The sequence below is a fragment of the Danio rerio genome, chromosome 13, assembly GCF_049306965.1.
Source record: "Danio rerio strain Tuebingen ecotype United States chromosome 13, GRCz12tu, whole genome shotgun sequence".
Taxonomy (NCBI): domain Eukaryota; kingdom Metazoa; phylum Chordata; class Actinopteri; order Cypriniformes; family Danionidae; genus Danio; species Danio rerio.
In genome coordinates, this window is record NC_133188.1 from 6078812 (window position 1) to 6104800 (window position 25989).

At 38.4% G+C, this 25989-nt stretch overlaps 1 long non-coding RNA gene across 1 annotated transcript in view; it reads left to right on the forward strand.

Annotated features, from left to right (window-relative positions):
- LOC141377107 (uncharacterized) overlaps positions 1 to 25989 on the forward strand; it is a 477282-nt gene that overhangs the window by 363330 nt on the left and 87963 nt on the right. The window lies entirely within an intron of this gene.

A 25989-nucleotide genomic window follows, 5' to 3' on the forward strand; every position in this document is an offset into this window, starting at 1 on the left:
GCGTTGGGCTGGATACATGAAAAATGCAGTGAGCTAAGCTGTTAGCTACTCTACTTAAAATGTTACTTAACTACACTAATTAACGCTCTGGGAAAGCTTAGCAAGCTAAGCTAAAAGCTACTTGGCAAAAGTAGCTTAGCTACATCTAAAGCCCTGCTCAGACTATGAGATTTCAGTCACTATTTTGTCATTTGAGACGAATTTGGGAAATCCTAAAAGATTCCTGAAATCCCAGGCTAAAATCTGTGATCTTTGATCGTTGGTTTGACATGTTCACTGACAGCCGCTTAGTGCCCATTGCGATCAGACTTTTCCTCCGATGAAGTTCTGGCAGTGTCAGAAGATTTCAGACACTTTCCTGCTGTGTGACAACAGCTGCAGCGAGCGTCAATCCAAGAACCAATAGGAGCTCCGAATTTGATGACGCAATCCATGCAACAATTCGAACGACCGCAGGGAAATGTCAAAACTGTTTTTTCTTCTCCCTGGTTTTATAATTAAGACACACTATGTGCAAAATTGCCACTACAGATTGTTTGCGTTTGCTGTAAGAAATTTATTTCATTATTTAAAAAGTGTGGCAAGTAAATAATTAGTTTAATGTGGCCAGAGGAAAAAAAAAGTTAAATCCTTATTGTGTTAAGTCCTGAAAAGTCCTGTGAAGAAAAAAAAAACTAATTGCAATGCAACACTTTTTTATGAAAGCATAACCCATTTTCTCATGCTCATTGAGTAAGCTCATAAACAAAAAACAGTTAAATGATTATGCGGAGTTACTGATTGGACCCAAGACCAGCGACGAGATGATCCCAAGGTGTCCATATCTGGGACCAGGCCGTATCCTGAGCTGCTGCTGCTGCTGCGCTGTCGGTCATGGGGGAGTGGAGAGCATGAGACTGATTACAGTGACGCTCCAGGGACAGACGAGTCTTCGCTGAGGCCAGCTACCAGCCTCCACTGCTAACACTGCAGCTCTGCACAAGACTTTTGGCCAGCGGAGAAATTAAAATGGTCATGCTGAACTGAGTCTGGTTCTCTCAAGTTTTTTTTTCTTCACTTTCCTATTGGTGAAGTTTTTTTACCCTCTACGCTGTCGCCACTGGCTTGCATGGTTCAGGATCTCATAGTTCAGCTACTTATCGATGAATTTGCTCTTCAGTGTTTGGACTCTCAATAACGACTTCAAACCACACTGAACTGAGCTAAACTGAACTGAACTTAAACACTAAAAACTGAACTACCCTGATCCAGTTACTATGACCATTTATGTGAAGCTGCTTTGACACAATCTACATTGTAAAAGCGCAAAACAAACAAAGCTGAATTGAATTGAATTAAATGAATGAGGAGGCAAGCGGAAAAAACACCAAATCTAAATAAAGTAATTTTAAAAGTTAAGTGTGTTTTACGTAAAACAAGCCAAATAATGTCAGTGGGGTAAGCAAAATAATCTTACTTCAAAGCGAAAACAACATTACTTGTTTTAAGGAAAAACTGACTACGTTTTTGATTTATTATTTCGGAAATATCAAAATCAACTGTAGGCGGTAGATCTTTATCATATCTGTCACCTAAACTCTTGAACACCCTTCCTAGTACAGTTTGGAAGGCAAACACACTCTGTCAGCTTAAAACTAAACTAAAGACACATCTCTTTGCGTTAGCATACACATAAAACACAGAAGCTTTTGAAATCCAAATGTCCAAACTCTGTCCTGGAGGGCCGAAGTCCTTGCAAAGTTTAGTTCCAACCCCAATTAGACACACCCAAACCAGCTAATCAAGCTCTTTCTAGGTATACTAGGTGTGTTGAAGGAAGTTTGAGCAACACTATTCAGGACAATGGCCTAGTTTGGGCACCCCTGCTCTAAAGGATTGTTAGGCTGCATTAATCAAGGCTACCAGAGCCGGGAACACTTCCCAAAAAACATTATAATTTGAGCAGCATCTACGCTTCTGTTAGTCTGTTTTTTTTTTCTTATACCAAGGTCTCCATAATCCTGGACCAGGCTGTATCCTGAGCAGATGCTGTGGTGGTCATGGAGGACTGGAGAGCATGGGACTGATTCCTGAAAGACCCCAGTGACAGTCTACGCATTGATCCTGTAGGCCTGCCTGAACACCCACCGCTGACCTACACACACCTGCAGCTTCTCCACGAAAAACGCCTAGAGTTTTCCAACCTACGTCACCTAGACTGCAGGAAGTTTGGCCAGAGGAGGAATGGTCATTCCCAAGTGAGCCTGGTTTCTCTCAAGGTTTTTTCCTTCACTTTGGTCAATTGGCGAAGTCTTGTTTCTCACCACTGTCACCACTGGCTTGCTTGGTTTGGGACTTGTGAAGCTGGGCATCAATGGATTTCAGCAGTGAAAATTAAACCACACTAAACTGAACTTAAACTCTGAAAACTGGACTGACTTAGTCTCAATTTACTACAACTTCTATGTTAAGCTTTGAGCATTCTACATTGTAAAAGCGCTATTTGAATTGTTCAGATCAGGGGTCACCAATCTCGTTCCTGGAGGTCCCGTGCCCTGCAGCGTTTAGCTCCAACTTGCCTCAACACACCTGCCTGTGTGTTTCAAGTATACCTAGTAAGACCTTGATCAGCTTGTTCAGGTGTGTTTGATTACGGTTCGAGCTAAAATCTGCAGGACACCGGCCCTCCAGGAACAAGTTTGGTGATCCCTGGTTCAGATAGTTGTAAAGCATATAGTCAGTAAGAAGCATCACTATAGGGTTGTAGTAAGGAAAAGGATTTGCATTAGTGTCAGTCAGCTAGATTTATGCATGTAACAGACGCCAGTGTAAAATAAACTATTACCCAACATATTGAACTTGAAGTTGGCTAACGTTTTGCAGTCAAAAAGCCCCCCCTTAGGCCCCCATCACCCTCATGTTGTGGCTTCGCTCCACTCAAATATTTATTCATAAGCACGAGAAGAATTTAAACAAAAGTCTGCGTAAGGAGGATCACAGCGAGATGTTGCTCTACGGCCATTTTCTGTAAACACAAAGCTTCCACCCATTTCATCCAAGTGTTGTGCAAGAGCCTGTTAGCCGGCTTCCCTCCTTTGTCCCTCGCTCTAAAGAATTGTCATTCATTGTCCCGAAAGTTACAAACCTCAACTTTTCCCCCATCTGCCATTAGGAATGATTATCATGTGAAGAGAGCAGAGCGTTGAGTGTTTGCGGTCATTAATCAGATGTCAGCCCATTCGCATGCATCACGCCTCATGTCACATCTTAAAACAGCCAATCAGGAGTCTCACTATGATCTTTCCAAGTCGTACAGTAGACTTTCTGTGTTGTTTATCTGAGAGTTATGCGCCCATTGAAGACTCTTTAGGTCATTGCATGTTGACCTTCACAGGTCACCAAATGGATCTACATAGTCAAGACCAGCAGCTGCTTATGACTCCACAATTTGGTTCACACAGGCCAAATGTCAACACATAACAGCCATAAAGAATAAATAGCTATTAACTCTTTGTGATAACTACATTTCACATGCTCTTCATTTGCATCCCTTGCTCTCTCCTGAGTGGCTTTTGTGCTCTTTTTGGGAGAGCGCATCTTGCATATGTATATTTCTGTTTTCTGCGCTGGTGGACGCATTGAATTGTGATTCTTAAAGTCATTATAGGGTTTGTCAGCCTGTATTCTTGTCTGGAACCATGAAAATCTTTGGAATGGAAAAGTCATCGAGGCCATATCATATCACATGAGTAGAAGTGCGATATGGCTGTATATCGGCACTGGTGGGAGGCGTGTGTTGGCACGAGGCCATAGGCTAAGTGCATTAGTGTCCCACCAGTGACAATATACAGCCTTATCGCACTGCTACTCATCTGATATTGCGTTTATACAACAGTTTGATGGTATAATCATGTATATAAATAGAAAGTCAAACACAGAGAGTCTCAAAAACTCTTTTGTAAGAGGAACTACTTTCTTACGCCATTCGTACACATCTGCAGCTGACGTCAGAACAGCAGAAACTGTTGCTACTTCACAAACATCACTTTAGAGCTAATGTTAGAATGATTCTCTAGCGTAATGTCTAAAATGAAGACAAAACCGGTGATTTTGCTCATATTTTAAGATTATAAGACATGAATGCATGCACGTCAAGCGCAAGTGATTTACATGTTAAGTCAATGCAAACGCGCAAATAGACATCCTGCGGCGCGATACGCGTGAATGGCGCGGTGCGAATGACGCCAATTGCGCGAATGGCGCAGACGAATTGAGCGTTTTGCGCGTTTGACGTGCTTAACAAGTGTTTCACGCGAATCTCTCGAATTCAAAAATCTGAACTTCAGCGTACATTCGCGCCGCGTTAACCATTTAGAAGCTTGCTCTTGTGGGGCGTGATTGTGACGTAGAACCTGAAGTTTCATCAAACTGGGCTTGGCTCAGTCAGAAGCACCGCTGAAAGCCTCCGTCATCCAGGTTAAGTTTCTGGAGGAGTTTATGAGCTCACGGAGCTGGATGCACCTCTGAAAGGATGTAGTGTACTCAGACACGACCCTAAACGTATCAACGCTGTTTTTCAGTCTTCATAAAGCACATAAACACTGTTATTTTCATCATAAAATCCATGTTAGCCATTTAGCTTTGAAGCTAGAGTCTTCGGGCAGACAGAAGCCCTGCCCATCACGTGAATCCGCGTCTGTTCTGAAGTGAATTTGACACGCGAATGAAGCGGGGTTTGATGCGCGAATGAAGTGAGTAAACTCAAATGTTCACGCGGCTATTTACGCGTGAATAGCGCGATTTATCCCCGCATTCCGTGTCTGGTGTGAACACAGCATTAAAGTCATTATAGGCTTTGTCAGCCTGTATTCTTGTCTGAAACCATGAAAATCTTTGGAATGGAGATGTCATCGAAGCCATATCATATCACATGAGTAGAAGTGCGATATGGCTGTATATCGGCACTGGTGGGAGGCGTGTGTTGGCACGAGGCCATAGGCTAAGTGCATTAGTGTCCCACCAGTGACAATATACAGACTTATCGCACTGCTACTCATCTGATATTGCGTTTATACAACAGTTTGATGGTATAATCATGTATATAAATAGAAAGTCAAACACAGAGAGTCTCAAAAACTCTTTTGTAAGAGGAACTACTTCTTCCGCCATTCGTACATGTCTGCAGCTGACGTCAGAACAGCAGAAACTGTTGCTACTTCACAAACATCACTTTAGAGCTAATGTTAGAATGACTCTCTAGCGTAATGTCTAAAATGAAGACAAAACCGGTGATTTTGCTCATATTTTAAGATTATAAGACATGAAATGCAATCAGTCAACAGAGATTTCTCAGTATTTCTCTGTAGCAGTCGGGATATCACAATAATTAACCCCCAAAAAGCCAAAGCAAAGCAAACACTACTAGTTTCTGTGGTGTAAATACAGCACTACAGCATATAAAAGAGAGAGATCGACTTAGAAAGTCACTTACCTCTTTATAATGATTTGGTCAGCTGGAGTTTGAAATTGCACCAAATGGATCTACATAGTCAAGACCAGCAGCTGCTTATGACTCCACAATTCGGTTCACACAGGCCAAATGTCAACACATAACAGCCATAAAGAATAAATAGCTATTAACTCTTTGTGATAACTACATTTCACATGCTCTTCATTTGCATCCCTTGCTCTTTCCTGAGTGGCTTTTGTGCTCTTTTTGGGAGAGCGCATCTTGCATATGTATATTTCTGTTTTCTGCGCTGGTGGACGCATTGAATTGCAATTCTTAAAGTCATTATGGGTTCCCCGGCCTGTATTTTTGTCTTGATCCATGAAAATCTGTGGAATGGAGATGTCACTGAGGCCAATTGAACATGACCTGGGATGAAGTGGAGCCGAGAGTGTCACTTTCTCTCTTCCTGTTTCATATATCGCCTTTGTTTGGTCGTGGATTGTCAGTCTTTGCTTGCCTATTTGGAATCGGTGACATCTGTTTTTTGTCATTTAGTTTTGATTTAATTCTAGAGGCTTGTAACAACAAAGAGTGTTGCGCTAGGCTTTCGCAATTCCCTGAAAATAGCAAAAATATTATATTCTGTGAATATAATATGAGGCACAAGAACAGTCAAAACATCACATCTTACGCAATACAGGCTCTGGATGAGGGGGGAGGGCGGGATATTAAACATAGATCAGTAAATAGGTATAAACCTAAAGCAATAGTTTCCTCAGCATTTACTCACACTCAAGTGGTTCTAAACTGTTATCAATTTCTTCCTTTGGTTGAACACAAAGGACGATTTTCTGAAGAGAGCTGGAAAAAATCAGCCACTGACTTCCATAGTAGAAACAACAAATACTAAGGCAACGGCTGTTTGTTCCAACAGAATATCGTCCTTTGTGTTTGACATAAGGATGAAACTCACACAGGTTTGGAACAAGTGAAGGGAGAGTAAAGGATGACAGATTTTTTTTGGATGGTGCTGTTCCTTTAAGTAAACAAGTAAGTCGATGGATCGATGGATGATATTTGAATTTAAAAAATGTAAATAAATTGGATGATATTTGTCCCCCTAAACCAGGTATTCATCAATAACAGCAACAAATATCTCATGTTTTTAAATCATACTGTTGCTTAAGTAACATTATTATTTTAATAGCATTGACAAACTAGTTATTAAGAGTTAAAATGTTTCATTTCTTTATATTTTCATTTTTGTTTTATTCAGCTAATAATAATCAAACATTTAAAACATAACAAAAAGCAAGAAAATAAATTATATATTAAATAAATTTAAATAAATAAATTATATAAATTAAATACATTTATTTTCTTGCTTTTTTTGTTATGTTTTAAATGTTTGATTATTATTATTTTATATATTATTTTTTATATTAGTAGTGTAATCTCACGGTTCGGATCACAGTATGATTTTTAAAAGATCGGACTATTTTTCGGATCAGCAAAAAAGGAAAGAGACAAATTTCATTTACTACAAAATGCTATTGCAAAAACCAGTAGTTTTAAGAAACAGAACTTAGAACCTGCAATTTGATAAAAATCAAAATTTTTATTAAAGTCTGCGTTAACGCGAGTCTCTTATTGGGGTGATAAAAAATATCGCAGTTAATCTGTTCTCAAAGTTGGGTTAGGAGCTGGGTCTTTTCTATGCAAGCTATGATATTTTTGCGCGGATGTACACCTGGCCGAATTGCACTGTAGGTGGCGCAGTGGGTATCACTCACAATAAGAAGGTCGCTGGTTCGAGCCTCGGTTGGGTAAGTTGGTGTTTCTGTATGGAGTTTGCATGTTCTCCCTGCATTCGTGTAGGTTTCCTCTTGGTGCTCCGGTTTCCCCCACAGTCCAAAGACATGCTACAGGTGAATTGGTTAGGCTAAATTGTAAGTAGTGTGTGAGTGTGAATGGGTGTGTATGGGTGTTTCCCAGAGATGGGTTGCAGCTGGAAGGGCATCTGCTACATGTGCTTGAAAAGTTGGCAGTTCATTCCTCTGTGGGACCCCATTTTATTAAAGGGACTAAGCCAAAAAGAAAATAAATGAATGAATGAATTAATATTATATTATATTATATTATATTATATTATATTATATTATATTATATTATATTATATTATATTATATTATATTATATTAATTTATATATTTTACACCTGTACATTTGTTTACAGTGTGAATATTTTTATATCAGTGATGAAACTTACTGTTTTCAGTTTACATGTTGTTGTTTTTTAATAACAGTGTAAAATAGGATCATTTATTTGTTTTACCTTTTGTTATTTTACAGCATCAAATTAAACTAAATAGAACTCAGAAATGTTTTTTAGCTGAATAAAACAAGATATGTTCAGTTATTTCAATTAATAGTTTCAGCTTTAATGAACTAAAATAATCCTGAAAAGAATATATTCCCTTAAGTTCTCACAGTTCATCATGTTAATCATCAACACGAATCAAATCTTTGTTTGATCATTAAATAAAAAGTTATAACTTAGTGAAATAACCTAAAAAATAAATAACCTCACAGCACAAAGGAAACAATTCAGAGTACAAACATCAATCGCACACAATTTACTGCTGTGTGTCTTTGTAGCAGCATTATTGTGTGTGTGTGAGTTTCTCTCACTGTTTCTGGATCTGTGCTTTAAAGGCATCTGTCGCTTCTAGTCTTCGCAACATCTGCTGCTATTGCTCTTCTTTCCCAGCATGCCCTGGGATATGGTTTCTCCCAAAGGTGGCCTTTGTGTGCACCATTGTGAATTCAATCATTGTCTTGCGCGACCAGTTCCCACGATGCAGAGGAAGTTTGTGGCATGTTTCCACACAGCAACTGTCAGAAGTGACCGTCTTATCATCTGCTTTTCAATATCACACGTAATATCATTGCTGCGAGAGAATTTTGAAACAAGAGGCAAAAATTTGGAGGTGAAGTCGTGTTTGAATGCAGTTGAATTGGAGTGTAATGTTATTTTATTTGATCATTATTATTAAGGTTTATGTCATGAAATGAGCAGAAGATCCTTAGAAGAAGGCGTGTTATCTTCTGAATGTCCACAATCTGGTTCTGGGTGTGAAAATGGAAGACACGGCAGATGTAAATGCTACATTTTTGCTAATATTTTTTATTATTATTATTGTTTTGGAGCTTGTGAAGACATTATTATTCTTAAAATACATTTTTAAAATAATAAATCTATGAATACAAATAAATGTTTATTTCTTTCCCAATTTAATTACGTTTTTTAACGTTAATTAAATTGGAAGAAAAAAGTAATATATAAAGTTGAAGTCAGAATTATTAGCCCCCTGAATTTTTAAACCGCTTGTTTATTTTTTCCCCAATTTCTGTTTAACGGAGAGCATATTTTTTAACATATATTTTCAGCACTTTTTTTTCAACATTTCTAAACATAATAGTTTAAATAACTCATTTCTAATAGCTGATTTATTTTATCTTTGCCATGATGACAGTAAATAATATTTTACTAGATATTTTTCAAGACACTTCTATACAGCTTAAAGTGACATTTAAAGGCTTAACCAATTTAATTAGGTTACCTAGGCAGGTTAGAGTAATTAGGCAAGTTATTGTATAACAGTGTCCTGTAGATTATCGAGAAAAAATAAAGCTTAAAAGGGCTAATAATTTTGCCCCTAAAATTGTGTTTAAAAAAATTAAAAACTGCTCTTATTCTTGCCGAAATATAACAAATAAGGCTTTCTTCGGAAGAAAAAATATTATCAGACATCCTGTGAAAATTTCCTTGCTCTGTTAAACATCATTTGGAAAATATTTAACAGAGAAGAAAAAAATTTGAAGTGGGCTAATAATTCTGACTTCAACTGTATGTCTTCATCTGTCTGTTTTTTCGAAAAGAGGATTTTATGAATAAAAGTTCTTAACATCTTAATATTCTTTTTTATTTTTTATTTAAAATATTGTTGCATTTTCAAGTAACTCTTAAAATATTTTAATATGCAATTTATTCTTGGGATGACATTAGATCTTTCTGAATCATTTTAATATGTTTATGGTGCTCAATCATTATTGGTAATCCATTATTAATAATGACTTATTTTCGTTCTTTCATTTATTGATTTTCTTTTCTAGTCCCTTAATTACTCTGGGGTCACCACAGCAGAATGAACCGCCAACTTATCCAGCATATGTTTTACGCAGCGGATGCTCTTCCAGCCGCAACCCATCACTAGGAAACCCATACACACTCATTCACACACATATATACACAATGGACAATTTAGCCTACCCAGTTCACCTGTAACGCATGTCTTTGGACTGTGGGGGAAACCGGAGCACCCGGAGGAAACCAACGCGAACGCAGGGAGAACATGCAAACTCCACACAGAAACGCCAACTGACCCAGCCAAAGCTCAAACCAGTAACCTTCTTGCTGTGAGGCGACAACACTACCTACTGCGCCACTGTGTCGCCTGACTTATTTTCAATGATTGTAAAAAATTTTGATGCTTAATATTTATGTGGATATTATTATGTAATTTTTCATGATTTTCAAGTGAATGACATTTGTTTTATACTACATTTGTCAAAAAAAAAAAAATATTGCCAGTCCAAAGTTTGGAGTAATAGATTTTTATGTATATAAAGATAAACCTAAATAATTGTAATAATAATAATTATAATTAATAATGCAATAAATTCCTGTGCTTGACACTAAAGGCTAGATTAATAATAATACAGCTACAAAAATGCTACAAAATGCAAAACATATCAATATTATGAGCCCCTTTAAGCTATATTTTTATCGATCGTCAGCAGAACCAACCATCATTATACAATAACTTGCCTGATTACCCTAACCTGCCTAGTTAACCTAATTAACCTAGTTAAGCCTTTAAATGTGACTTTAAACTGTATAGAAGCGTCTTGAAAAACATCTGGTAAAATATGATTTACTGTCATCATGGCAAAGATAAAGTAAATCAGTTATTAGAGATGAGTTATTAAAACTATTATGTTTAGAAATGTGTTGACAAAATCTTCTCTCTGTTAAACAGAAAATGGGGGAAAAAATAAACAGGGGGGCTAATAATTCTGACTTCAACTCTATATAAAGAAAAACATAAGCATATGATAAAATAATAATAATAATAATAATAGTAGTGATAATAATAATAATAATAATAATAATAATAATAATAATAATAATAATAATAATAATAGTAATAATAATAATAATAGGCAGTTTATTATGCTGTGGCAACCCCGGATTAATAAAGGGACTAAGCCGACAAGAAAATGAATGAATAATGAATAATAATAATAATAATAATAATAATAATAATAATAATAATAATGCAATAAATTCCAGTGCTTGACAAGGCTAAAGTAATAATAACACAGCTACAAAAAAGCTACAAGTGCAAAATATATCAAATAATAATAATAAAACATATACAGACATACAGTGGTGTGAGAATGGGGCCATATTTTTGTTATTTTGTTTTTTATGTTTGTCACACTTTAATGTTTAAATATTAGTCTAAGATGACACAAGTAAATCCGTCCTGCAGTTTTGAAATGAACGTTTTTATTATTAAAGCAAAACAAAATCCAATATTTCCAAAACCATAAAAAATAGGACGTGCCTGACAAAGTAAAGTAGACTAAAAGGTCCTCAAAAACTATCTAACAGTCTGGAAAAGGTAGTAAAGCCATTTCTAAAGCTTTGGGACTGCAGGGAACCAGAGTGAGAGACTTTAGCTATAAATGGCCAAAACATGGAGCGAAACTGGCATCCTACCGCACAACACGACATTTTGCTATTGCAACCGGGAACCCATGTGATGTCATGTGTGACGTAGGTTGATAATTCCTCTATTGGGGAATTGGGTAAGCTAAAATTGTCAGTAGTGTATGTGAGTGGGTGAGAGTGTATGGATGTTTCCCAGTGATGGGTTGCAGCTGGAAGGGCATCTGCTACGTAAAACATATGCTGAATAAGTTGGCGGTTCATTTCGCTGTGGCAACCCCAGATTAATAAAGGGTCTAAGCTGAAAATGAATGAATGAATGACCTATACAGTAAATGGCTGTGCTTGTATTTGTAGAAGTGGTCTGCCTTTTCTGGATGGTTTCACTTTTATTTAAAGCTTTAGCATTCATTCAGCAGCTTTATGACGCATCTAAAAGCAAAAACGCGAACCGCAGCTAAATGTTTACTCATCTGACTACAATACAAAATATGTGGATGGATAAGTATTGTGAGCAACTTATATGAAAACATATGGAGGAACACTTTTGCATGTCGAAATGTGATGTAATGTAATGTGTATTTATATAGCGCATTAATTGTGTATGGCCATACACCCAAAGCGCTTCACAATCATGAGGGGGGGTCTCTCCACACCACCACCAGTGTGCAGCATCCACTTGGATGATGCGACGGCTGCCACAGGACAACGGCGCCAGTGCGCCCACCACACACCAGCTATTGGTGGAGAGGAGAGACAGTGATAGAGCCAATTCGGTGGTAGGGGTTGATTGGGAGGCCATGATCGTAAGGGCCGATAGAAGGACTTTGGCCAGGACACCGGGGTTACACCTCTGCTCTTTCACGAGAAGTGCCATGGGATTTTTAATGACCACAGAGAGTCAGGACCTCGGTTTAACGTCTCATCCGAAAGACGGCGCCCACTGACAGTATAGTGTCCTCTTCACTTTTACTGGGGCATTAGGACTCACACAGACCACAGGTTGAGCGCCCCCTGCTGGCCTCACTAATACCACTTCCGACAGCAACCTAGTGTTCCCTAGTGGTCTCCCATCCAGGTACTGACCAGGCTCAGCCCTGCTTAGCTTCAGTGAGTAACCGGTCTTGGGCTGCAGGGTGACATGGCTGTGGCAAATGTTCATAATATGTGTGTGTGCTGGTGCTCTCCAGCTGCTTCATGTGCACACGCATCAAGCAATTGAAGATAAACAAACAGCGGTTTGTCATAAACATTTTATTGATAATTCTTTCCACAGTTGACATTAGGAAGGAACATAGAAAGGTTATCTGACTAACATCTAGCCCACCGGGAACTCTCCCGGTCCTCCCGATTGGCCAATCCGGCCCTGAGCACAACAACAAATGTGTCTGAAGACAACCACCTACTGCACCTTTAAATTGCTTAATTGTTTTTTCTAATTGCATGTGCGCACTGAGCTCTCTAGGCCACCGTAGTATTTCCCTGCCTCTAAATGTTTTTCCAGGCCACAGAGTGCTCTGTTGTTTCACAGATTGACGAAACGATTTATTTGTGTTAAACGATCTTCTCAGGTGGGTTTGGAGGACGCTTGATGACCTTCTCCCATTCTGTCCCGAAGTGCCCCTTGACATTGCCCAGGAGAGAGACCACCCAGCCCGGGGAGGACAGTGCAGCTCAGACCCTGCAGATCATCAATCACTCTTACGCTCTGTCGGGATCCAAAAGACCTCTCCGCTGATGGCAGGACCATCCTGAATAAAGCCACTGGTCTGGCTTTGTTTTTAAAACACACAGAGATGAAGGAGAGAGAGAGAGAGAGAGAGAGAGAGAGAGAGAGAGTCAGACTCACTTACTGATAGTTACATAATAATAAAAGCACATACACATACTGCCACAAGGGTTTGGTGTGATGAACCTTTTACAATGTTTCTGAAAAAAGGGTCTGATGCTGCCAACAGTGACCTAAAACCAGGATATTTTTGAAATATTATTATAAAGAAAAAAGGCTTTATCATTAAACTTTTAATGTATTGTAAATGTATTTATTTCATTTTATTAATGAATAAATAAATTATTGAATGAATTTGTTTATTTATTTTTTATTTATTTTTGTATATTTATTAATTATAAAGGATCTGATGTTTGCTCAAAAACAGGAATATATGGAAACATTATTATATATAAAAAAGTTTGTCATTAAAGTTTTAACATTGTGAATGTATTTATTTATCTTTATTTCTTTTTTAGAAAAAAAATATTTTTTTATTTTCTTTTTTTCTTTTTATTTGGTTAATTTAGTTATTTTTGGTGAATTTGTATAATCATTATTTTAGTCTTTGGTGTCAAACACTGTTAATTAATTAATTAACTTATTTATTTATTTATTTATTTATTTATTTATTCATTCATTCATTCATTCATTCATTCATTCATTCATTCATTCATTCATTTATTTATTTATTTATTTATTTATTTGTTTGTCTGTTTGTTTGTTTATGAATGATTAAATTATTATTTATTAATTGTTAAGGATCTGATGTTTGCACAAAAACAGGAATATTTTGAAATATGATAATAAATAATAGAGAAAATAGAAAACATGACTTTTGCTGTACACAGCACTGCTTCTAATGGCAACCGCAGATGTCTTTAGCTAAAAGGCAGCTGAATGGAGTAAGGACTTCATTAGGAATGCTCGTCTCTGCAGTTCTCATTTCATATCAGGTAAGTTCAGGCTCTGCTGAGTCATACACGTTACTCATTTTTGATTGCAGCAATGATTTTAGCAAAACAGGTAAATATGGTATATTAAACTGCAGACACTGAATGCTTAAAATTGTAAGGTCACATACCCTGCTGTACTGGTGAATTTCGCTCTCAGAATGCAGTTGTTTTGCATGTTGATGATTACCCATGGGTTTGTACAGCTCCGTCTTCTTTTCTCGTCTTTGGCTAGGCAGAACCTCGTTTTTTAGCACTACAGAGTTTTGAATCTGGTAACCATGTAACAATATTTCTTGCACCTGATCACACAGAACAACATTGTAGGCATCCAAAGACTCGTAGACATTTAACTTCTCTCTTGTAAAGTCCCTTGGAGTTTCAGTGAGATAGTTGTATATTTCGGGCTGGATGCTTGGCCATTTCGTCTTATCCAATATCCATTGGGAGGGTGCTATCGCAAATGGACCTGTCAGATGAACGCCGCTCACCTTAACGTTAATTTTACTGAATAACTGTGCTTATCACTGGGCGACGAGCTGTTAAAATACACTGAAAGCATTATGTAAATAATATATAAAACATGTAATTAATATAACTTATTTCTAAGACATCAACAAACTCTGTACCACATCGGACAACCCGGGCTCATTGTGGAAACGTAGCCCCGCGGATGTTTCTGCGGACCGCGATTTACGTCCAGGGAGGTATGTATTCGAGCGGTTTTTGTTTTCGCGCATCCGCGAGAGGCCGATGTGCGCGCTTTTCGCGCCCACGCCGTTCTCGCGCGAAAAGCCGCCGGATCGGCCGACTCGGCCGCCCTCCTCTTCCTCCTCCTCCTCCTTCCCTAAACCCGACGGTTCGCAAAAGCCATCCAGAAAAAAAAAAAAAGCAAAAGCCCTCATCTTCGATTTCGACCGTGTTTTCGGATCCCGCCGCGTTCTCGCCCTTATTTTTCGGATTCCGTTTTTTGTCTTACCTGATTTCCGGAACCGCTGTTCCCCGGACTCGATTCCGGTCGTCGTCCCCGCGGCCGGCTCTTCCTCCTCCTCCTCTGGGGCCTCCGCTCCGCCGACGCAACGCTGTGAGCTAAGAGGATAAACTGGTTGCATCAGGAAAGCCCTCCACTCGGAGGCGAGCCGTCGGCCGGCGAGCGCGAAGAGGAGGGGCGGAGCGGCGCCACACCGCCCCGCAGCGTTCGCTCGAAAAAACTAAACGCGGCCTTACGTACCCCCGGCCACGTAAATCGCGGTCTCCAGAAACGTCCTCGGGGCTACGTTTCCAGAATGAGCTTGGGTTGACATCGGATGTCACTCCCTAGCTGTAAATGCTAGTGCTCCCGTTTTTTTCTGCAACCTCGCTGCGCACGCATCCTGAATGTTTGCAAACATGGTAATTCGTCTTTACCACATGTTTTTAAACTTGTGGGGGAAACCGGAGCACTTGCAGGAAACACACACGAACACGGGGAGAATATGCAAACTCCACACAGAAACGCCAACTGACCCAGGCGAGGCTTGAACCAGCAACCTTCTTGCTTTGAGGCGATCATGCTATATTTATTTAATTATTTATTTATTTTACCTGCTTTCTGGAACCGTTCGTCACTTGACAGGAAATCTGTCTTTATGGTCGACTTCTCTCTGTGTCTCAAGTCCGCCGATGTACTGTAGATGGCAAGCTACTAGACAAACTGGTAACAGCAGAAAAGCCGTCCACACGGAGGTAAGCTGTCAGCTTGTACCGCGAAAAGAAACAGAAGCCGTTGGCGCCCCATAGCGTTCGTTTTAAAGTTGAAATGCAGCCATGCATAGCTCTGGCTATATGATTTGTGCTCTCCAGCAATGTATACAAAGGTACGTTTTCACAATGAGCCTGTGTTGTTAGGAATTGTGTTGTTTTAGTTCATGTTAAATAAATAGCTTCAACAAGCAGCTAAAGTCATTTTTGAGTGTGTAGCTAGATGAAAAACTATAATTTAGCGTTGGTTTAAATTGATCATGATTCAAAATAAATATTTATTTTGGTCTAAATCTAAAATATTTATTGTGGTAAAAAAAAACATACATTTACACAAAGTAAAAATATTGTTTACTATACGCAGGAGGCAGCATGGTGACTCAGAGTCAATGATATGCAAAAGAAAGCCCCGCCCCCAACTCAATATTCCGTTGACATACTGGAATAAAATCCTCAGCAATGGGCAGTTCACGCAGACTTTAAAATGTGCATAAGTTGTTAGCATTTTGAGAGCAGCATGGTGGCTCAGTGGTTAGCTCTGTCGCCTCACAGCTAGAAGGTTGTTGGTTTGAGTCCAGGGCATGTCAGTTGGCATTTCTGTGTGGAATTTGTATGTTCTCCCCATGTTCGAGTGGTTTCCTCCAGGTGCTCCGGTTTTTCCCACGTTCCATGCAGTATAGATGAATTAAATAAACTAAATTGGCTGTGGTGTATGTGTGTATGGGTGTTTCCCAGTAATAGGTTGCAGCTGGAAGGGCTGTATAAAACATATGCTGGATAAGTTGTCGGTTCATTACGCTGTGGTGACCCCTGATAAATAAAGGGACTTAGCTGAAGGAAAATGAATGAATGAATATTTGCATTTGCAGTGCATTTTCTATTTCTGTTTGCCTTGTGAGGATTTGTAAAATGTGCTGTCAAACCAATGAAGAGGCTATCTTAGTTTGCTGCTGTTTTTCTAATTGTATGTGTTTTCTTAGGTTGCAGCGTGTGAAGCTCTCTCGGCCACCCTAGTAATCTCCATAAATACTTGACATTTGAAGTAGCAGCAGAGTGTAAATCACTGGTCCATTTGGCTGCATGGGAGTCAATGGAGAAGTCAGATGTGGAGCTGCAGGACCTCCTGATGTCATCAATGGGACGCACACATGTGAACACATTCCTGGAGGTTTTCCAGCTTGGACTAGGGAATGTGATCATTGCTGATTTTTTTCCAGTAATTTTGTTTGCTATTTGTGTTCTGCAATATACACTCTTGTGAAAAATAAACATGGTTTTGCTATAGTAACTATCAATAAAGTATGGCTCACTCTGTGGTTTCAAAACAAAAGAAGATGTTTTGAAACATTTTGTAAACCTGTAATCACTGATATCCAGGGCTAGATTAAGAACACATTGGGCCCTGGGGCTATAACAAATACAAGGGCCCTCCTTTTAAATTTTTTTTTTACCTCACAAAACAAAAGTTTATATATAATTTAATCAGTTATAAATATAACTGATTTATTTTATCTTTGCCATGATGACAGTAAATAATATTTTAGATATTTTTCAAGACACTTTCTATCGAAAAAAAAATAGCTTAAAGGGGCTAATAATTTTGACCTTAAAATGGTGTTTAAAAATTAAAAACTGATTTTATTCTAGCTGAAATAAAACAAATAATACTTTATCTTAATATTATCAGACATACTGTGAAAATTTAATTGCTCTGTTAAACATAATTTAGGAAATATTTAAAAAAGAAAACAAAAATTCAAAGGGGCTAATAATTCTGCACTATATATATATATATATATATATATATATATATATATATATATATATATATATATATATATATATATATATATATATATATATATTGTCTTGTTGGAAAATTAGATTAAAATATCAATTAGTAAATTAATAATAACAATACTAATAATAACAACAACAATAACAACAACAATAACAACAATATATATATAAATATATATATATATATATATATATATATATATATATATATATATATATATATATATATATATATATATATATTTATTTATATATATTTATTTATATATAATATATATATATATATATATATATATATATATATATATATATATATATATATATATATATATATATATATATATATATATATATTGTTGTTATTGTTGTTGTTATTATTGTTATTAAAGGACCCCCTTTTTCCATGGGTCTTAGGGCTTCAGCCCCACCTAGCCCTTATGTTAAACCGGCCCTGCTGATATCCATAGTAACAATAGCTTTTTACAGGAGTTATTGGTTATAGGTTTACATCCTTTTCCAACCTTACTGAAAAATCCAACCTGGTTGGTTGGCTGGTTTTAGCTGGTCGACCAGGCTGGTTTTAGAGGGGTTTTGGCCATTTCCAGGCTGGTTTCCAGCCATTTCCAGCCTGGTCTTAGCTGGTCAGGCTGGGAGATGACCAGCTAAAACCAGCTTGACCAGCCTAGCCAGGCTGGGAGTCCAGCCAAAACCAGCTATGTCCAGGCTTGAAATGGCTGGAAACCAGCATGGATATGGCCAAAATCCCTCTAAAACCAGGCTGGTCAACCAGCTAAAACCAGCCGACCATCATAGGCTGGTTTAAGCTGGATTTTTCAGCAGGGAAAAGGAAGAAACTTGGTATCTATTTTAGGTGAAAGATCGCTTGTTTGAAGTGTGCAGTGGATATCACTGTCGCCTCACAGCAAGAAGGTCGCTGGTTTGAGCCTCAGCTGTGTCAGTTGGCGTTTCTGTGTGGAGTTTGCATGTTCTCCCCACGTTCCTGTGGGTTTCCTTTGGGTACTCTGGTTTCCCCCACAAGTTCAAAGGGTACAGGTGAATTGGGTGGGCTAATTTGTCCGAATTGTATGTGTGTGAATGAGTGTGGATGTTTTCCCAGTGATGGGTTGCAGCTGAAAGGGCATTCGCCGCTTAAGACATGTGCTTCAAGTTGGCTGTTAATTCCGCTGTGACGACCCCAGATTAATAAAGGGACTAAGCCGACAAGAAAATGAGTGAATGAGTATGAACAAACAATAAAATAAAAAGAGTGTTTGCAACCTCCTGAGGGTGAGTAAATAGTGAATAACTTTTCTTTTTGGTTGAACTCTCCCTCTTTACTTTTTGCGAGAAGATGTTTTAAAGCATTGTAAGCAGTATCCTGCATGTTCATTTTTTTAACTCCCGTGTCCACCGAAGCAAAAGTGAACGGCTTCGAAAGTAAAGGATGAAAGTTGTCCTCCAGCCCCAGATGTCAGATCGCTCCGTTTTACTGACACTCTGTGTACCAACAGCGGTCCTTCCACCCACTGACTTTCTTTTTGTTTGCACTCAATTGTCCAGGATGAAACAGTTTTGTTCCCTGAAACGTCCCTTGAATCGTTCCTCCACCAAAGCAAATGAGATCTGAGGCTCCAGGTTGCACCGTTGAAAGGGGGCGGCCCTGCATTGTGAAGGCTGACAGGTGACCACTACAATCCAACAAAAGCTGGGTCATCACTGCGGCCAAATCCCTTTACTGATGCTCGTGTTCCCCTCTCACCACAATCTGTCAAAATTTAACTCGCCATTCAAGGGACTGGCAGCAGAAAATAGCTTTATAGGGACTACGCCAAGCAGAAGTAAGGATGCGCATACAGGCCGATGTCGTACACTACTATCACTCATCGCCTCCATGAACAAAGGGGGAAAGACGGCGACTATGTGCCAGAAAGAGGGGTTTTAATCTGTGACGAGATCTGCCCGTGAAGTGAAAACACTTAAACAACCGAGCTCAGCTAAAATTCTCCTCTTGTCATGTAAATGTACTTCAGCATGAAACGTCTTACGCCGTCATGGTAGCGTCCTGCAGATAAAAGACATAATAACCCGAACAGAACAAAGCGTTTATGGTTAAACAGTAGAACGTAAAAAAACAAGCCAACAGATAACACTGAGATAATAATTGTGAGCGAATTTCACGAAATATGAAAATTCTTTACCGTTTAACACAATCAGAACAATTCTCATTAGATTCTTGGGTGCTGTGAGCAAGTTTTGACTCTTCCAAAGCATAACAATGCCATACTATGTTTGCAGATATTTAAGAAACATGTCTTTGTTTTGGTCTCTTTAACTCGCCCAATGCCAGTTTAGCCAATTATATTTCAGCACCCCGGGTTGCCTTGCTGGAAATTTACATTTTTGATTCATTCAATCAGGAAGGGTCTCAAAGTATGTGTCCGCAACCGCAACGCGACCTCCGGTGGACAATAGCAGACTCCTAAATGAGATGCAGATTCAGAGTTCCACATGATGTTGTTATTAATCAGCAAATAATATAAATATTACAAACATAAACATTATGTAATGGCGATCTCCATTTCCATAGGGACTTGACGCGTAAAACCACAAACTTGCAATGCAACAGTTTACTTTTCGTTTGTCAAGAACAGCAAAAATCAAAAAGCAAACAAAATAACTATACACTTTACCATGCTTCCAAATAAATATGGTTTTGAAGAACGGTCAAAAGACAGTCTACCATCAAGCCCCTTCCTTCTTTCAAATCTTTTTTCCCTGTTGCTTACGCATACATATGACATATGGCATTATTTAAAATATAAAACGTCATGTACATAATATAATATCTCTAAATAAGCATATTAAATACTGTATTAAATAGCAATAACTTTGTATCTCAATACAAATGATATAATATTATAGAAAAATATTACAAAAATAAAAAGACAAATCTCTATGTGCTCTTTATGGCTCTAACACAGGGGTGTCAAACTCAATTCCTGGAGGGCCGAAGCCCTGCACAGTTTAGTTCCAACCCTGCTCCAACACACTTACCTGTAGGTTTCAAACAAGCCTGAAGGACTTAATTAGTTTGATCAGGTGTGTTTAATTAGGGTTGGAACTAAACTGTGCAGAGCTGCGGCCCTTTTGGAACTGAGTTTGACACCAGTGCTCTAACACATTAGGTGAGCAGGTTACATTTTAACCCCGTGTCCAAACAACATGCTACGTTAAGAGATTTGCAGTGATAAGCAACTTAGCTGTTTCCATCAGATGAAACACGACAGAAGTTTAAATACAGCCAATCAGAGGCACAGAATAGTGCACTCACTGCACTCCAACGAAATGGTAAGGTTTATAATCTAATTAATACATTTTAAATCTATTTAACATTAATAAATGTACATGCTGAATTACGGATATGTGTTAGCTTTGAGTCACAGTTCTAAAGTTTCAAACGGTTTATTTTATTTTCAAGGTCTGAGGTGAACTATCTGCTGCTGCTTTCAGTAGTATGGCAACAAATCTCATGTAAAATGGTATCCAAAGTCAAAATGGTATTAGCATTCAACACTGAATAAAACACATGAGTTGTACCTGAGGTGATCATTGTCATATTTCTGTTGTCCAGCTGCAAGAAATAGAAGCTGTTTCTAAAATATAAATATCAGTTGTTGGTCAAGACAAAAACTCCCATCATGTGCCGTTGCTTTTCTTTAGAACATCACTTTTAGGCTCAACAGTCGAGAGGGGTCTGGATCATACCTGTCAACATTGGGATGTGAAAATAAGGGAAATGCCTACCATAATAAGGGATACCCTACCAAGACAGACACCTTTAGATTATATTATTATTAATTATGTGTATACGTCTGATCAAACACGCACCCAAAACCCAGACTTTCGCTTCACTTCAAATCGCGTGTACAGAATAAGTTTGGCAAATAGTGTCTATTTATCACTACGGAGCACGTCAGCTGACAGTTACGCACCGCTACTTGACTGTTTTGAGGATTGTATAGGAGGGACAACGGCACCTGTAATGAAAAGAAAGGGAATCCCGCTGTTTTTTTATATTTATTTCAAAGTGTTTTCATGCCTTAACAAAACGAAAGCACAGAACTGGCCAGGTCAGCCCCCTGGTGGTTCGGTGGTATGGGTTGTGTATAGTGAGGATTGGCTCTTTAATGTTAACTGCCACCCTTCAGAGAAAGACTGCAATTATGGGAGAAATACAAGAAAATACCTTTACAGGATGATAGCGGGATAGAACTGTAAAATACGGTAGAATCCCGGGAAAAACATTAGGATTGACAGATATGGTCTGGATGCAGACCTGCTGCAGATAAAATCTGGGCTGCATCCAATGCTTTTTAATGGGCTCACCTAAGCCCACCCCTAACCCTATACCCGTTACAGTGGCGTCACACACTCCACTGAGTGCATTGTGCCTGACATTGCACCACGGAGATACGAGCCTTAGCTTGCATTATCAAGGCTGCATCCATATACTATTGGGACAGTCAGGCACATTGCTTTAGTTGTCATCAATCTGGTAACCTGCACTTGCGTTTCTTTCAATAGTATCCTGATGCAGCCTTTATGATGCAAGCTGAGATTGCATCTCTCAGCGATGAAATGTCAGACACAATGCACTCAATGGAGTGAGTGACGTCACTGTGAAGGATAGGGTTAGCGGTGGGATTAGGTGAGTGCATTAAAAAGCATTGGATGCAACTCAGATTGCACTGCACCGAGTCTGCAGCCAGACCCCTCTCGTTTCTTTTGAACCAGGTGTGCAATACCTAATTCATACACTGGGTGTCAAACTTAAATACTGCACCTTTAAAAAGTCAAAAATCTTAAATAGGAGGGCAGCAACCTTCATCTTTCAAGGGCCCTTATAGTTTCTAACTAAATATCATAGTTTTTTTATTAAAAAAAAAAAGAGTACTTTAAAGGTGTTTTTTAAAGAGTGCTTATTTTAAAATGTAGAAACACTCATACCTACTTTGAAGGGACCGAAAATGTTTTTGGATCATTTGAAAATCTTGATGGTGTTTTTGTGAAACACAGTGCTGATTTGGACAGCATCAGCATTTGTGTAAGAGTGAATCCATTTCCCAGACGTTAATAATACAATACTATATTTATTACGTAAATTTAGCATTTCAAGAGTTCACACTTAGCTGATGATTGATTATAAAACTTGTTTGGCATGCTGTCCCAGGAGAGAGTCCTGAGCTTATAAGATCCTTGGGCCTGGTGCTCCATCCCGTTTACAAGGCGAAAGGGGAGTTTGAGCTCAGGTAGAATTCGAGAACTCCCTTGCTGTAGTAGCTAACAGTAGTAGCTAAAACTCCTCACAGAAACGTTGACTGGCTTGGTAAGAACTAGAACCAGTGACGTTCTTGCTATGAAGCAACAGTGCTAACCACTGGGCCACCGTGCCACCCATCTAGGAAAGGAGGAGGAGTAAGGGTGGAAGAAGGGATGCTTCAAAACGAAGATGGCTGTTATATGGAACATTGGGTATTTATAGTGGCTTAGGAATCGTCTGATTGGTGAATCGTAAATTGAACGATGTGGGCCCGTTAAGTGTGGTCTGAAATAAATTAGTGTTAATTAGTATAGTCTTTTTAAATTAGTCACTTTCTAATAAACTTTTAAATTAAATACAATAAAGCTAATTTAATTACATGTGATTTAAAGAATAAAGACACGTGTATGAGTATAGCCCAGCAGACACACTTCATAAGATGCTAATATTAGGTTAGATTTAGGCCGTCAGCGTCTAAGGACAATGTTATTTGGATGTTCAATAACAACGTAAAATGACGTTGATATTTTGTTGATTTTAGATTGTGTTGGAAAGTGACCAAAATACAATGTCGAGCCAACATCTTAAACCAACGTCATATTGACGGCAATTACTGACATTTATTTCTTGTATAGCAACCAAAATCCAACATCTGATAGACGTCATTGTGGTAACGTCCACACAAAATCAAGCTGAAACATCATTAGACACTGATATTTGGTTGTTTTTTGGTTGCGTTGGAAAGTGACCTGACATGGATATTGACGACAGCCTGATGTTGGGTTCTGACGTCAACACGATTTTCATTTCCAAACAAAATGCAACATCCCATTGGGGTACAACATCAATCTGACATCATATTGATGTCCTGTGCCTGCTGGTAGTGTTCTCAGTGTCATTATGTTGGCTTGAGAAAGCCAACATGTTGTTATACTACTCTGTCCTTGAAAATGTGGTCAAAATGTGCCTTCTGCATTCAAAATTGTTGCTATATCTCCTCATGCCTATAAGACTTATCTTTTTTTAATAAAAAATGTTAAATATAAAATTTTTATAATCCGGGCATATAAAAAAATTATACAAGGCCCAAATTTGGCCAAAAGCTGTACTCTGCGTAGATTTTGTTGCTATATCTTTAAGGTTTATCAGACTTATAGTTTTCCAATAAATAATTTTTAAGCATTATTTTTCTCAAAATATGGCAAGCCTTTTTTGACTTAAACTCCATATTTTTACAGATATGGCAAGCCATTTTTGCATGTATCACTGTCACACTTATTATTGTATTTTTCAAAAAAATACGGCAAGCCATTTTTACATAATGTTCATTCCCTTAGTCCCTTTATTAATCAGGGGTCGCCACAATGGAATGAACCACCAACTTATCCAGCATTTGTTTTACACAGCGAATGCCCTTCCAGCCGCAACCCAACACCAGGAATACATATTGTTCAAGTCCAGTTTTTGAAACTCATAAAGACTGTCATAGAAACATCTGGGTTTATTTAGATCACTCATATTGCCAAGAAGCTTTGATGTATCATCACTAACCTGTCAAATGTCCCCATAGCAATAAAACAGTATAACCTAGCAACCATTTAAAAATAGCAATATTTCTACATCAGATCATTGTAGCCATAAGTGCAACCACTTAGCAACCACCACCGTGCTTCCTGCCAACTGCCATTCCCAATCGTAGCGCAGTCACGTTGGCTTTCTCAAGCCAACATCAAAGTTTATCAATGAACTTTAGGTTCTAGTTTTATTTTGTTTCCTGCACTGTGAGGGATTTCTAATCAAGCTGGTTTTAGCTGGTCATCTCTCAGCCTGACCAGCTAAGACCAGGCTGGAAATGGCTGGAAACCAGCCTGGAAATGGCCAAAACCCCTCTAAAACCAGCCTGGTCGACCAGCTAAAACCAGCCAACCAGCCTAGGCTGGTTTAAGCTGGATTTTTCAGCAGGGAGACTACTTTAAATTAGCAGAAACAACACAATTCCTGATTTTAAGGCGGGACAGCTTAATTATTTTATGTCCAATCCACTTAAATTTGTAAAACCTAATAAGTTAATTCCTTCATGTTATCCTAACACAGATCAATTGTGTGACCCAGCATAAATAAGAGCAAGATGAACTTTAATGTCATGAACGTTGCCAGTTCCACACACCAACATACCAATTAAACATTGTGATGACTTGCTTCATCTGAAATATGAAAAGGGTGACTGCATCACATTCTTTGTACTTGACTGAACAGGTCAAACCGAAACAAAATATGAAACTGAATGGCTTGCACAACCTGCAACCGTATTTACATTTTAAGCTGAGACTATTAAGAATATTCTCAACATTGTTCTTAGTTTAAAAAAAGAAAGTCTGTAGTATTTTGCTCATAAATCACACCCTGAACACATTGTTGAATGCACACAACTGAAAAAGATCTAATAGAAGATATTTGCCGCAGGCTACTGAGCAGTGCGTCAGGCCTACGCTGAATGAAGAAACAAAAGAACTGCTTTAGGCCTGTCTCCTGATATTTTCCAACTCAGCGAAATCCCATTGTGCGCGTGAAAAGTTAAGTTAAAAGCTTAGCGTGGTATGTGAAAGCAACTGTCCAACAGTTGGGTAATACCAGTGAATACTTTACACTGTATCCTCCCTGAACCCACAACCAAAGACTCGATAAGTCCTACAGAGCTTAGAGTTGTTGGTTTAAAGGAAATATCAGACACAGATTCAGTACTTTCTGTATAGAAACAAGTTATTAAACCTTTGTATTCATTATATGTACCGAAAAAATGGATAAATAGTCATTTAACTCCCTTAAATATATTAAATTGTTAAAAAAAGAAAGCTCTGTTCTTTTATTTTATATTAAGATGGAGTGTGGAGTTCGCATGTTCTCCCTGTGTTGGCGTGGGTTTCCTCCACAGTCCAAAGACATGTGCTGTGGGTGAATTGGGTGAGCTAAATTGTCTAGTGTATAAATGAGTGCGTGTGAATGAGTGTGTATGGGTGTTTCCCAATATTGGGTTGCAGCTAGAAGTGCATCCACTGCATTAAACATATGCTGGAATAGTTGGTGGTTCATTCCGCTGTGGCGACCTCTGAAATAGACACTAAGCTGAAGGAAAATGAATGAATGAGTGTTAAGGGAGTGTTCCTGTTCTACATTCGCTCT